General features: G+C 38.6%; 1 protein-coding gene across 1 annotated transcript in view; it reads right to left on the minus strand.

The window, feature by feature from the left end:
- Positions 1-15,186, minus strand: part of LOC120804955 (EGF-like repeat and discoidin I-like domain-containing protein 3) — a 92,233-nt gene that overhangs the window by 33,630 nt on the left and 43,417 nt on the right. The gene's annotated exons all lie outside the window — the stretch shown is intronic.

Genomic DNA, 15,186 nt, shown 5'->3' on the forward strand with positions numbered 1-15,186 from the left:
AGTTGGTGCACAGTCCCTATCTCCCCACAATTACATCAGTGTTAGATCAGAATTTGTCTGCAGTCCACTAGGGACCACAGAGTTAAATCTACGTGGTTTGCATCATGGAGACTCAACCTGTATGAGACGACTGGGGAGATGCATTGTATAGTAAATATGGTATACGAGGTTTCAAGCTGAAGCTTAGAGAGGGACAAAAATGATTTCGTGATCTTACTGAAACAATTATGACTCCATGACATTTTCATAATTGTTACAAAAACTGAGTATGAGAGAAACAAAGGGAATTTTGAAAACAACTTTGAAAAGCATAAAATGGCTGTTCAAAGTCGTTCAAAGCTGTCGGATGGGTATCATAATATCTATTATTATTATTATAGAGAACAGCATGCAAAACGTATAAGGTTGGGTATTTGTCATGATCTAAATCCTACCTAATTGGTGCATGTACGAGAGTCAATAACCCAGACTCCAGGTCTGTCATTAATGGGGTGGATTTGGGTGTTTTCGGGTTTGTTGTAAACTTCTAGCTGCTTGCTATAATCAGATGCAAACTACTCAGTAATCAGTTGTTATTGTATTTCTCTTGATTCCAGTAACTATCATGTAATTCAGAATCATGCTTAAAGCCATTTTGCACGTTTGCTTGTGTTTTGTCTTTCGTATGCTTTAGCCTTGGCTGTAACTGTGTTTTGATGAGCTAGCAGAGGACAATGTGAGATAATTACGAAACTAAAAACAGCCTGCAGGACTAATACAAAAAACTAGCCTCCTACTGAAAAGAGAAGAAAAACCAAGTACTTTTATATAAGGAAACATCTTGATTATGGGAGGTTACTGTAATCAAGGGAGATTATGTTTTAATTCATTCCAGTTTGAGGAGCCTTACAATTCCTTAAGAACTACTACCCAGATAATGACAACTAGAGTCCACCTTATAAAGAACAGCAACGGCCAAATCTCATTCAACAATTCAACTTCTCAGTTATTTTAATGGCTATAATCCTAAATAACAACTAATTGTTAGCAACAATGACAACAACAATAAAAAATGCAACTAATGCAATTATCAATCAAGGGTTATCAATTATCAATCAAGGGTACAGCATGCCCATATGAAACATCATTCATGTATTTCACAGCAGTGTAATTTGTACAGGGAATATTTAGTCTTTACTAATTGCCTTAGTGGAACACTCAGATGGAAATATGATTTTATAGCCACTTGGGGACATTGAGATATAATGAATTCAATGCATCAACTGACTGTTGATCCATCTGTAAGCAAATGCTGTAGCATTAATATGACAATCTTAACAGAATTGACATGACATTGTTTAAGATTTTAACTGAACAGCTTACTCTTGAGTATAATAAAGGTGAACAGCATGCCCTCTATAGACACTGCTTCCTTGAATGTTATAGGGACAGAAAAAAATATATAGAAACAGGTATGTACCAGAAAAAAAAACCCAAAACAAAACAACAAGAACAAACACATAACAATCCTCAGCTCACTCTGCATACAGCACAATCTACTGTTATTTCACCACCGTGATCACGCAACTTAGATATGTAATGCTGTGGTTACCCTTTGAGTTCATATCCTGCTTTGTTGTCACCAGTAGATTCAAGTACAGAGGTGAGCCAAATGGGCAAGCCACTAAAATCGCCTTGAGCACAACATACCACAGAGAGAGGAAAACACAGCTAGCCTGTCTTAGGTTAGCCTCCCTTTTATGAGAGGCCATCAGTCCCTGGGAGATCTGCGCAGGTAAAGCGAGACTTAAGAGCGGTGTATTGCCAATAATTCAGGTGGGAGAAAGGGGATTACTTCGGGGAATGAAGTTAATCCACTCGGTAAAAACTAGAAAAGAAGGGAGAGGAGAAGCATTGAGAGGATGGGAGAAACAGAAACTGTGAAAGAAAGAGAGGAGAAGGTGGAAGAAATAAACAGAGAAAGAAAGATGTGCTAGCCCGGTAGTAAGGTAAATAAACTGTTTACACAACTTAACACAGTCACAGCTACAGGCATGTATCCATCATTGATAATAGTCCAGGACTACCGTTCTGCATTTAAATACAGTATGTCATTGATGTCTTTCATATGATAAAACAACATTTTGCAACTGATGTCTCAAGTTTAATGAGGACGGTGTGGTCTAGGTTATGGCAATTTAACAAGCCACTTTGAGTAAAGATTTCTACAGTGGATGGAGACAGTAAAACTACCAGGCGTACAATTTCATGCAATCCAACACATTTGCTCTCCAATTACACTACTTTGGTGACGCTTAAAATGTTCAATTTTTGTTGAAACAATGCCAAAACAATGCTCATTCATCTGAGACTGTATTTAGTGGTATTCCAATGGATTTTAATACTTTGTCCACTAACTGTACATACACTGATTGGCAAAATGAAATACTATACAATGTCACTATCCACAGGTCAATGAATAATTGAATTAAATAAAATCTTATACAGTCTCAACAGAAAATGATCAAAATCATTAAAAGGGTACTTTAGTATGACTAATATAGAGAATAGCATGCTATTGTAAAGTTGTTGGATTTATTTTCATCGATCCCCTTATTTTACTTGTACATTACTGAATATAATGTAAGTCACTGTGAAATTTTATAAATTAATTGCTTGTTCATGTGACACATATTATGATTAATAAAACGATCATTAAATTCCATAGACTTATTGGTGTGTTATCATCATTACCATCATTAATCTCTAACCCTTGCACAATGCCTCCCCTAAACCTAAGGCTCTCAACCCCAAGATATATTCCTTCAGTGTCTGGTCAGCATCTCCTCGTGCTCTCATCGCTCGACAGGAACGTCTCGCTCTCTGACTTTGCTCCTCTTTTGCTCTTTAAAAGGTGTCCCAGTCGGACAATAATGACAGCAATGAATAGTGCTGTGTGTCAGGAACTGATACTGGCTGTGAGTGCTTAATTGGCTATGGTGTGTCCAGGGATCAGGAACGAGGCCTGCAAAGGGAGGGGTCACCAGGGCCCTCTCCACTGGGCTGCATTGACTTCTACAGCGCCTGCACCTGCTACAGCCACACACACAGCCTGATGAATCTGCTTTCCAGTTCATTCAACAGTAGAGGTTGTGTCAAATCTTGCACAAAGGAGGGTTGGTTCCTGAGGAAGGTTGAGGCAAAAAATTATGAAATTCCATCAAGTGTATTTAACCTTTTATGCCTGCCTGAGTGTAAATAATTTTGTAGAAGTGAACTGCGACAAACAAAGTTACACAACATTTAATTTCTGCACAAAATAATTGTTGTAGCGTTGTACATGTTCCTTTTAAAAATAGATCATTTTTAAAAGGAAGAAAACAATATCTTTGGAACATATTCACGAATGTCACTTTAACATCCAAGTTAAGAGTTACTCTATGACTGACAGCTGATCCAGCAGGGGCAACAAGACACAAAGTTACTGGCTTTCAAACCAAGGGACCTGTGCAGAAATTGTAATGTTAGCAGTGGTGGTAGAGAACAACATAATTTAACATCGAATATGACCGGTGTTGACATTTGTAGATATGTTTTTATGCCGTTCAAACTGCTAGGGCTGAGCAGTTAGCAGTTAAATTTAGCCTGCAAAATGATGTCCAAATGTATACTTTTCCCTCGTGGATGTTTGTTTGCAATCAGAGGTTTTCAAACAGGATTTTTTCAAAGACCTCTCTGTATTTGGCTGCATTTATCATTCCCTCTGTTCTGACCAGTCTCCCTGTGCCTGCCACCGAGAACCACCCCCATAGCATGATGCTGCTGCCACCATGCTTCACCTTAGGAATGGTATTAGCCAGGTGATGACCGGTGCCATGTGTTCAACAGATATTTTTGGGAGCTCTGTTAATCTTTTCCTCATGCTCTCAAACTCCTTTAAATGCCATTTGGCAAACTGCAAGCAGGCTGTCATATGCCTTTTACTCAAAGTGGCTTCTGTCTAGTCACTCTACCATAAAGGCCTGATTGATGGGGTGCTGCTGAGATGGTCAACCTTCTGGTAGGTTCTCCCATCTCTGCAGAGGACATCTGAAGTTCTGTAAGAGTGACCTTTAGGTTCTTGGTCATCACCTTGACCAGGCCCTTCTTGCCCAGTTACTCAGTTACTCTAGAAAGAGTCCTGGTGGTTCCAAACTTCTTCCATTTCACACTGAGGCCTCTATGCTCCTGGGAACACTTAAAGCTTTAGAAAAGGTTTTATACACTTGCCCTGATCTACACCTCCCCACAAACAAATTTAATGGTTTTTGTCCTGACATGAAGTGTGAATTGTGGGACCTTACATACACAGTTGTGTGCCTTTCTAAACTAAGAAATGTACAATGAAGTTAATTTGCCACAAGTGAACTTGCCAAAATTTTGCCACAGCAAAGGGCCTGAGAATTTTTGTAAATGAAAGATTTCAGTTTTTCATTTTTAATTAATTTGCAAAACATTCTAAAAACATATTTTTCACTTTGTAGATTGATGGTCAAAATTGGCAAGTTTATCCATTTAAAATTAAATCTGCAACACAATAAAGTGTGCAAAAAGTGAAGGGGTCAGAAGCTCCTGTAAATTCAGTACAAAAGAAAAAATCTATATGAATGTTCTCCATCCATGGTATTAGTTGTTTTCCTAAACAGAGAACAGAGGAAATTTAATCAATAGAGCTTCCTTATATTAAAAAAAAAGCATTTCAATTTCAGTTGGAGTTAAAAAGACATGCAATATCATCAGCCTAAAACTAATCTGGCCCCAAACAACAACATAAATCACACAAATCATTGAAATAAATGCCTGCTAATAGCTTGTAATCCTCTCATGCTTGTAAAGCCCCCAAACTTAATTAGCAGAATGAAAGGTAATGTCCCAGCAGTACTGGCCCTACATCTCACCCATTTTCTTCATTAAATTACAGTCAGATGTTGAGTAAAACTGGTTAAAGCCTTCTTTTTCCTCTGCCAAGACACTGTAAGCCACACAATTGGAGGTTAGTCAATACTTCACTTTCGAGAGGAGATGTCTCATCGTGTTACATCTCTGCATGTGGACTTAGTTTAGCACTCATGCACAGGTTCCCCTGGGGAAGTTTCATCTCATCTTACGTGTTTTTATGTCACAGACCCAGAAAATGTTTGGGAAGCAAGCTGATCCACTTGACCCCTCTATCAAGGCAAAGAGCTGTGGTCTAACCTCTATGGTCAGTGATCGACAGGAATGAAGTGGACAGCTGGTCATTTATGGCTGGCACATAATTAACCCCTGACCCTGAACACTCATATTACCTTGAAAGTAATCATCCTATTTTTATTTATTTTTATAGCAGTTAGGGTTTCCCCTGGGACATGCTGCTGTTACTGCTGATGCCCCGTGATTCATGGTGGTCCTGCAGACTTTGGCTTTGATACTGAAAAAAAATGATTATAATCTTTGGGCACATAGAATGAATTCATGAGGGGAACAAAAGAAAAACAGAAAGCCAATGATTTACATTACTTGGATGCTACTCAGAGTAGGAAGAATGTATATGATCAGCTCAAAAATCTCAGTGATGGAGCTCTTTATTAATGAAGTTATGAGATCAAGACTTAATGTGAATTTTATGTGAGGATAAGGATCATTTGGTATAGGTATATGGGTCCACCTCAAGGACATAATATATAACAATAGGTTTATATATATACTGTTCATACTCAACAGCACATGATGTTATCATTCGTTGACCAGCCAGACACATTGAAGGGAGCAGAACATAACTTATGATTGAGTGTTTTTCATGCTCAAAAACAGCATAAGAACAGCTGCTATGCCTGCCACGTCATACACATGATGATATTGTATTAACACCATCAGACAAAATAAACATGTGTTCAGCCAATGAGATAGTTGCACTCTTCCATTCCCTCTGTGATTAGTGTGCTCATCAATCCTGTGATGCAATCCTTGCGCTTATTTATGTCTTTTGTGATTATTACTTTCCCCTACTCATTTTCGGCAGTTTTGATGTAACACAACACCCTGTTGAAGGAGGCGGAGATGAAAGAGCCATCTGCTCATATCTCAGTGGGAAAGACAGGATATTTCGGATCGGTTTTTATGTACAGTACAGGAGTTAGGGTTTTATTATCGGTAAAATTCAAGATTCATGCTATGGAATGTTTTTCGAACTACATTTCATCACATTTTAGCTAATCTCTTACATCTGGTACATACAGTGTCCATGTGGAAGAGATTATTGCTTTGAATTCCAGTCGGGATAGTTCTATGATGCTACTGTACTTCAAGAAGTGCTGACATATCCTCAGAGCTGCATCTCTGTATATGGACAATCAGCCCTGGGTGTTGTGTTTGACAGTTCCTGGTGCAGGAAAATGTGTCTAGTCCACACTACACAAGGCCAAGGCAAGCCCTGCCTCTCCAAGTAGAGTCAAAGATAGAAGATGGAACAGGGAAGTGCCTGTCACGACCGTTGATCTATCATGTCAATCTATTCTTGCCTTAACCATGACACTGAAGAGACTATCACCACATAAGATAGGATTCCTATCCACCATCTGATGAAGTCACACAATCAGTTGAAAGAGAGATTTAACATTACCCGATGTATCCTTGAAATGCGTTTTCACAGTGATATATATTGAGCCTTGGTCATATGTGTCTAGGCTTAGCATGATTATTGATTTTATTGATCACCTTTACAAAGTTTCTCAAATCTCATCTCATATGCAGGTTAGTTTTCACAGTGGTATATGCTGTATGTTTTGAGGGATATGATGACGCAATAAACTGTGAATGCAGGATTAAGAATGGTGTGTTCCAAGGACATGCTTTTTGAAGTGGGATTAGCCCACTGACAAGTTATTCACAGCTGCACCTCAGAAGCCCTTGAAAAGGTATCTTAGGATTCATTGCAGAGAGGTTTGAGTATCTGACAAGCAAAACACTCATCATTTAGAAGACATGCAGACCGGGGGGCTCCGCAGAAGCTGGAATGTTCAGAATGTGAAGAGCCCTCAGCTCGGAGGCAGAATGACACTCAGAGGAAAGCCTTAAGTGTCTTTTTAAGTTTACAGATGGAGCCTTTGCGGCAGGTTTGTGAGGGGAATACTGATCTAACTCGGAACAACAGAGTCTGATACACAAGCTCTTTAACATCACCAAGGTACACTTACTAACATGTTTAAATGGTATGAGGTGCAGACAGAAAGTAAATGGAAGTGATCAAGCAAAGGCTTGATTTGGGGGAACATAAGGATAACAAGAGAAATCAAAATCTGAGTATACAAAGTGTTAACAGCAACAAGTATAAATACAATATGTTGGTTTTAAAATTATTCACAGACTTAGTTGCATTCAAGTGACAAATGTCAATAGGGTTGTAGAAACATTTAAGTATGAAAACCAAACCTAGGTGCAGCACTGAAATCTGTTTACCTTTTTAAAGTAGCATGTTAACATTTGCTAATTAGCACTAAACATAAAGTGCATCTGTGTTTGATGAGAATGCCATTATTTTTGTAGTTATTAAGTCATAAAAAACTGGCCAAAAAGAAATTTTGACCTGACGATGGCTGATGGGATCAACAAAGTTATCACAATTCATCCTTTGGGGAATGTGAATGTGTTTCAAGGCAATCCTTCCAGTAGTGTGAGTCGAGATATTTCAATAAAAACAAAAAATGTCAACCTCATGGTGGCCTTAGAGAAAAAGCCAGGGAATCACCAAAGTCATTAGAATACGTCTTCTGGGAGCCATGACTGGGTGCAATAATGTTGTGCTAATCCATGTTGTACATGTACATGTTTGACTTGCTGGTGGCATTAGAGCATCATCAAAGTTATGGGAATTTATTGATGCTAGCATGGCTAAAAAGTTATTTACAATGAAATAAAAGACTGTAAACAGATACTTATAATATCTGTAAAGGAATTAGGATTTTAAGTTTATTTTAAAATATAACATCTGAAGAAAAACTTGCATCATGATTAAAAATTCAAAAGGGCCAGTGTGTAGGATATAGTGGCATCTAGGGGTGAGGTTGAAGATGCAACCAACTTAATACCCTTCCGCTCATCCCTCCCTTTCCAAGCTTGTAGGAGATCCTACAGAGGCCTTTAGGTAACATAAAAGGCCCTCTCTAGAGCCAGTGTTTGGTTTGTCTCTTCTGGGCTACTGTAGAAATATGGCAGTGCAACATGTCTGGCTCCATGGAAGAGGACCCGCTCCCTATGTAGATATGAAGGGCTCATCCTAAGCTAAGAAAACACAATTCTTAGTTTCACGTGATTATACGCTAATGAATAGTTAATTATGAATACACACTAGTCCTTTAAATTCATATCCACTAAGAGAAAATTGTCTTGATAAAGGTCAGATTCTGAATGACTCATGCAGAGTTTAATATTGATAGCGAAGGCAAATTAAGATGCATCAGTGGTTTGAGCAGAGAGTAATTTCACACTGATTTTTTAAATTCATTTCCTTGCCGACCCTCTTTCTGAACTAGCCTTTTCTGTTTCTAATGAACACAAGAGGAGGTTCCACGAATGCTTAGTGTGCTATCATCTCCATAATGGCTATTCACCTATCTACTATCATTTTTTCCATGCTGAGTCATATTTTTGATTAAATCAAGGGTTAATTAATGATATACACTAAAATCTCGCTGCTAGGCACCAGCCAAAATCCTATGTTATTGTTTACAAACTGCACAGTCCTATGACTATCAACCTTAATCTCTTTTTTTTTTGTCACACTGAATGAACTCAGTTTGTCGTAAAACAACACTGATACTAATTTGGCCACACACTGACCAGGCTGAATTAATGCAGCTCTTTGTAGTCAAGCTGAACTTTTATCAGTGTTCTGCTTTGTTATGCAGTGCCAGCCAAAAGCCCTGGGCAGAACTGAGTGTAACTCTTTTCCACCACCTGGGATTTGGAAATGCATCTCTATTTATGGCTCCTTGCCAACAGATCCATCCTTAATGCAGAAGCCAGGAAGTGACAGCGCAGCTCAAGTGACCAAGGGGGCCTTGCACAATTGGGCCCTGGTAACATATTGTTCCCTACAACTCCTCCACACTTAGGATAAACCAGGTGACTGGGTGTTCAGGGACTGGGAAGAAGGGAGGAGAAAAAAAGCGCTTAAATGAACAAATACAGGCTCCTTTTTGGCAATTCTTATCTCATTATTTTCTTGTTATTTTCTACATAACATCCAAAATACACATTTCCAAGGCCTTTGTTTTTTTGTCATTTTCTCTTTTAATCTTAACATACATAACTGAAGAAATCCAGGCAGTAACAAGACCTCTTCTGAAGCACTTTTGCACGTTCACGTCCTTTCAGGGGTGCTAGTCTTTCGATAGAAGACTGTGTTTTGCTAACAAGACTCCACTTCAAGCCACCTGTCTGACCATTTTATATAGCTTCAACTTCCTGAAGGCATTCTGTGCCATTATTATTGGTTTTAACAGCAAAGTAGCATTGAGGAAAAAAAAAAACTGTCTAGTCTGAAATTTTGCTAGCAAAGCAACACCTTCTCAAATAAGAAAGGTCATATTACTCAAAGTATGTTTCTACAGCAGTTTTTATTTGGCAGGATTTGCAGAGCTCAGTGCTTACTGAAAGCATATGGAAAAGGTGACACATCACTTTTGTATTATTAGTGATGGGCCAGAACACTGACAGATGAGGATGTGAGAACAAGCATAGGGCTAACACCAGTAACATCAGGGCCAAGCACAAATGGATCTTGGTATACAGTGTCTGGTGTCATTCTTTGTTTTCAGTAAATTTGAGGAAAAAAAGGTCTGTTTGATCGGTCAAGTATAAGGCTCCATCTAGAAGGCTAAATAAAATATCTATGTCAGTGGCATAGATAAAGTGGCCCTAAACACCTTTCAGCTTGTTATCCAAAATGTCCTCTGACAAAGGTCAGCGATGGAGAAAGGGGCAGCAGGATACTCGAGAAGATAGAAGTTTAAACGACAACACTGATCTTTGACCGGGTCTCTTTCACTTTGTTGATGCTGTACACACACACAAAGAAAGAAGCACACACTGAAAGCTGACGAGAAAATGGACATTAATAAAATACAATTGTACTAATATTATAGTATACTTTACCATACGATAAACTGCACTTTAGGTGGGCCTGGTTGTAACGGCTATTGTCCAAAAACTTAAGTAAACAAGACAAATCCTTATGGAGAATTCAGCCCATTTAACAGTAGGAGTATCCTAAACTATATATATACATACATATATGTATATGTATGTATATATGTACATATATATATATATATATATATATATATATACACATATACATACATACATACATATACACACACACACACATATACATATACACACAAACACACACATATATATATATGCTGCTACATCAGGCCAATTCATCAGACACTCCCACAATCTTGGTAAGAATGGATTATATTGAAAAGGCTGCACATGCCAAGCCAACGGATGTAGCTGACTGGAAAAGGCAGGTGGTCAACCTTCGTCTGGGACCACTAATTTACTGAGGTCCATCTGTAGAATCATTAAGGATACTGTTTCTACTGGTGGAAACACCAGTATGGGTGCTACAGTTACATCAAGTCAGCAGAAATGAAGTGAAAATGTGGATGTGGCAGACAAAATGGCACTAATGCATATCTCAGTAAAAGTGGCACCACACCACATTGCCTGTGATGCCACCATGCCACACATAAAATAAACACTAACACCCCACACAGTTGCACACAGGCACCCATGGAGGCTTCCTGTATAACATCCAGAATCTATGTTTGAAATTCAGGACTTTGACCGTGAAGCCTCTGTGCTTGCGGCATGTTACCCTTTGTTAGGGCAACATGCCAGGCACACCTTTACTAGTCTCTCTGAGCCAGGAAGGAACCCAAAACTATCAGCAACACACAGCGGTAAGTGTGCGCGAAAGCTTCTCCCTACTATGGATTTGACTGAAGCCTCCTTACTCACAGAGTACTAACCCTTTGTCAGGGTAATATGCCAAGTATGCCTTCACTAGACCAACAATGGAAATAATTATGCATCTGTCAACTAACCAAATGCTGGCTACATTTTGTAAACAGCAGACATCTGCTTCCACTGCACCCTTTTTCACAGAAGCCCCAAGAGTAGCCAAATCACCAAGGGCCAATCAGTCACCCTAAGAAACAGCTGTAGCACTCAGTGAGTCTAAGAGAGAGCTAAAGGCTGCTGCCACCTCTCTGGCGGTTTGTCTTAAATCAAGTTAAATAAAAATTTATTATTGCATGACCTAGACTTCTGCTCCTTTAGCAGCCTCACAACCATAGAGTGCTTTAATAAACCAACTTGTTTTACTATAAAATGGGATATACTTTTCCTACAACAAAAAAAACAAATTAACTAAATAAGACATTTTGGCAAAATTAAATATTCTCTGGGTTGTTTGAAAGCTCTTTGCATAAGACTCACTGATTACAGCAATGAAACTATCACAATAACATCATCAGAATCAGTATGAATGGGACATGCTAACAAAAACAATCAATTCTATTCTTTCTTTTATTCTTTCCTATTTACTGTATGAGAAGTAAATATGGGTGTTTTGTTTTAAATATCCCATCCCATGATGTCTTAAAGCTGTTTTAGTGCTCTGTTGTTTCCAGTGACAGAAATGTGTGGTGTTTTAAATGAAGAAAGACCAAATGCGCAGTGAGCTAAAACAACATGACTGCTGGCCCACAAGCATATCCATCTTTCCATTTTGATCTGCAAAGACTCCTGTGACACAGAAAGAGAGTGCACAGACACACTCAGTGTCTCGCCTCGAGTTGTTGATCATTGGCGTCTGTCGGTTTGGCTGTGTGATTGTGTGTACTTCTTTGGATGTTTGTTGGACTATGGACCCTTCCCCCAGGATTCTCTACACTCATCTATTCCTATAAATGCAGCTTTCTAGCCACAGACTGAGCGCAGTGTGTGGGCTGTGGGATTGTGAATGTAATGTTGAGAGGGTGTCTGGAAATGACCATGTCCTCCACACAGCTCTACATCACAGTAATGTTGCAGTGGGGAGAGCCTTGAGGCTGGCAGTGTTCACAAGAGTTCTGAGGCCACTTCAGGTAGTGGGGCACATTTTTAGCAGGAGTGAATCTTTACTCACAAGATAAACAATGTGAGCTTTTCAAAGAGTTTCACAAAATACCACACTGTGAAGTACAGTTGACGCGCTTGACTGAACAAACTAACTAAAAAGTATGAAATTGTGCTGTACTGAAATACTGCTACTGCAAACTGTTAGATTGAAATAATGAAACACTTTCAGCAGGTAAGTGTGTAAGTTTCGTTATTCTGAGAAAACAAGCCAGTGCTAAAAGTTATTGATGCTAATTCATGTATATAAATATAAAACTGGTGTGCAGATTAGCATAATTTCAGTACAACTCTTGAGGCTGTTAGGATGAGACAGATTTATACCTAGAAGAACAGACCTCAGGCACCATGACTAAACTGATGCCTCTTGTTTATTCTGAAAATGGGGTGACTTTCTGTGGACAAAGTTATTTGAAAGTTTAAAAAAAAAAAATGTTTTCACTAACTTTTAGTTGTGCTTGAATGTATCTTAATCCATTTAGCTAAGCCTGCCCCCAAAACGTAATTTTTTTAAAAACTTGAAGTGAAAATCTGCCCTAAAACAAGATTCAGCTATACTGCGTAGATGATCTAAAAAAGTTAGTGGATTTCTGTAGATGAACAACTGTCCCCTGGAGCTATCAACAAAATAGCAACAGCACTTTGGGAGTCTCAGTACTGAGATGAATAGGAAGCTGATTTTGCAGACACGATGGCCGTTTTTAAGATTATTTGCTGGAAATATGGGTCCATTTTCTGGTTCAGAATTGTTATCATTCGACAAAGTAACCTTTACTTTGGAGAGAAGGGGCAAACAAACACTCATTTAGTCCTCATGTTCACCATTCTGTTTAACGTCAGAGAAGCAGCTCAGGTAAACACCCAGCATATTCTATATATATATATATATATATATATATATATATATATATATATATATATATATATATACAGTATATAGGTCTGGCAAAGAACTGATCTTGATATATTTTAACAATTTAATCACTTTAAGTTTGTTTTTTTCTTTAGGAGCATTATATCTATGTTTAAAGCATACAAGTATGTGTCTTTAAAAAGCACTAAATTGTTTGTTAGAAAAGGAAATTTCTATTACTAACTGACAGGATTCGGGATTTTTAAAGTCCAGTGAGAATCCATTTTAACATTTAAGAACAGATACAAAAGGAGAAGGAAGTCTTCATGCTTCATTGTGATCTTTTTTTGGGTTACTCTAACAGTGGAGCCTCACAGTCAGAAGGAGATAACAACTGCCTCAATCATGGTGAGTGGGAGCAGAAAACCACAAGCCATGGGCTGTCTCCATCTCACCCAATGTCCTCTTTTGGTGGCTTCCATGGGAGGAGTGGAGGATATGCCAACTAACAAGCATTCCCCACCGCCCTCCCACCTACCATCATAACATCCTGAAGATCTGCTGCTACAAATTCATCTCCTGTGATGCAGTGGCAGGTTTGAGAAGGGCGAGTAAGTTTTTGCTTAAAGAGGTGGAGGTAGCCACTCAAGTGCTGCCTAGGAATATAGTGCTGCTCTCTATGCTATCATCTTGCTCTTAAGCAGTATACTGAGGTCAGCAAATAGACGAGGAAATAAATCAGATCTATATTTCTCTTGCTCGCTCAATAAAATTTCATGTGAAGGTGAGGAGTCAGGGGACCTGATGAAAAATTAGAGAGGAAAAAAACAAACAAGAAAAGGATATTTAAATGCCACTGGATACCTCCTTACCAACTGCAAAATACACTTACCAGGTTACTAATGCAGTCCTAAATGGGGTACCAAAGAGTAAGCACAGAGCAAGTCCTTATGGAGTCTTTTTTTTTCTCTTGTGCTGATGAAAGGCAGTCTGTGATCTGCCCCAAGTGAGTTGGCTAACAGTAATGGCTCCTTGTGGCTTTACATCAGGCCACAGCCATAAACACTGCCTGATTATCCTGTGGTTAGAAGCTGTGAAGGCAGCAGGGCTAATACAGCATGATAGCAACAGTCAATACATAATCAAATACATGGGCCATGCTTAAAAAAAGGTGACCCACACTCTACATTTACCCTCAATCAATCCTGTTTCAGAAAGAAAGGCAAAGAAATGAACTGATTAAAGAGCAAGATGGAATCTGGTCAAAGGACTCGCAGATCATGGAAGGATGAAAAGAGTTAGAAAATGAACACCAGTCATATAAGAGACAATTAAGCAAAATTAACTTAATTCTTTTTTTTTTTTTTTAATTTTTTCTTTTACACTGGCGATATAGATTTCTGCACAAATATCCATCAGGCTAAACACACTGGTTCATACTATCTGGAAACAATTTCTTTGTTAGCTTTAATTTTCTCTTGGATTGGCAGCGAGCTCCACATGCAGCATCACTGAGTGAGAGCATAAAGAGATAGCAAAGAAGAAGGAGCTGCAGAAACTGATCAAGCTCCACTATTTAAGAAGAAAAGAGGCCAATGTGTCTTCATCCGATCCGACAACTTTCCATGATGACATTACAGTAAAATTCAGTGCAGGAAAATAACTAAGAATGTGTGACCTGAAAATTACGACTGAGGCAATCAGTACCAATCTTCACACTATGACAGTTCATTACAACATTAGGCTACTTGCCCAATAACGTGGCACTTGTTCTCTTGTCACCGCAGGGACATGAGACCACACTATTCGGAAGATGAATGACTTAGTGATAATAAGAGCTCTAATAATAAAAGCAGTGACACTTACAAAAAGTCAACCCTGGTTTTCTGAGGTTGTCTTGAAAGTTAGACCTATTACAACTGATTTAAAAGAGGTATCAAACTGTATCTAAGAGTGGGTCTTAGTAACAATTCAAAAGTGAAATGTAAAATCAGTGATTTGGAATAAAAACTTTGTTCTATACAACCACATAATTAATGCAAAGTGCAGAGGACACCTTTAGAATTCAACATTTAAGTGATCTTTGAAAAACCTGAAACAATATACTGTGAGATTAACCACATGTAATTATGAAGTAGCGTATA

Source organism: Xiphias gladius, chromosome 19 (genome assembly GCF_016859285.1).
Source record: "Xiphias gladius isolate SHS-SW01 ecotype Sanya breed wild chromosome 19, ASM1685928v1, whole genome shotgun sequence".
NCBI classification, from domain to species: domain Eukaryota; kingdom Metazoa; phylum Chordata; class Actinopteri; order Istiophoriformes; family Xiphiidae; genus Xiphias; species Xiphias gladius.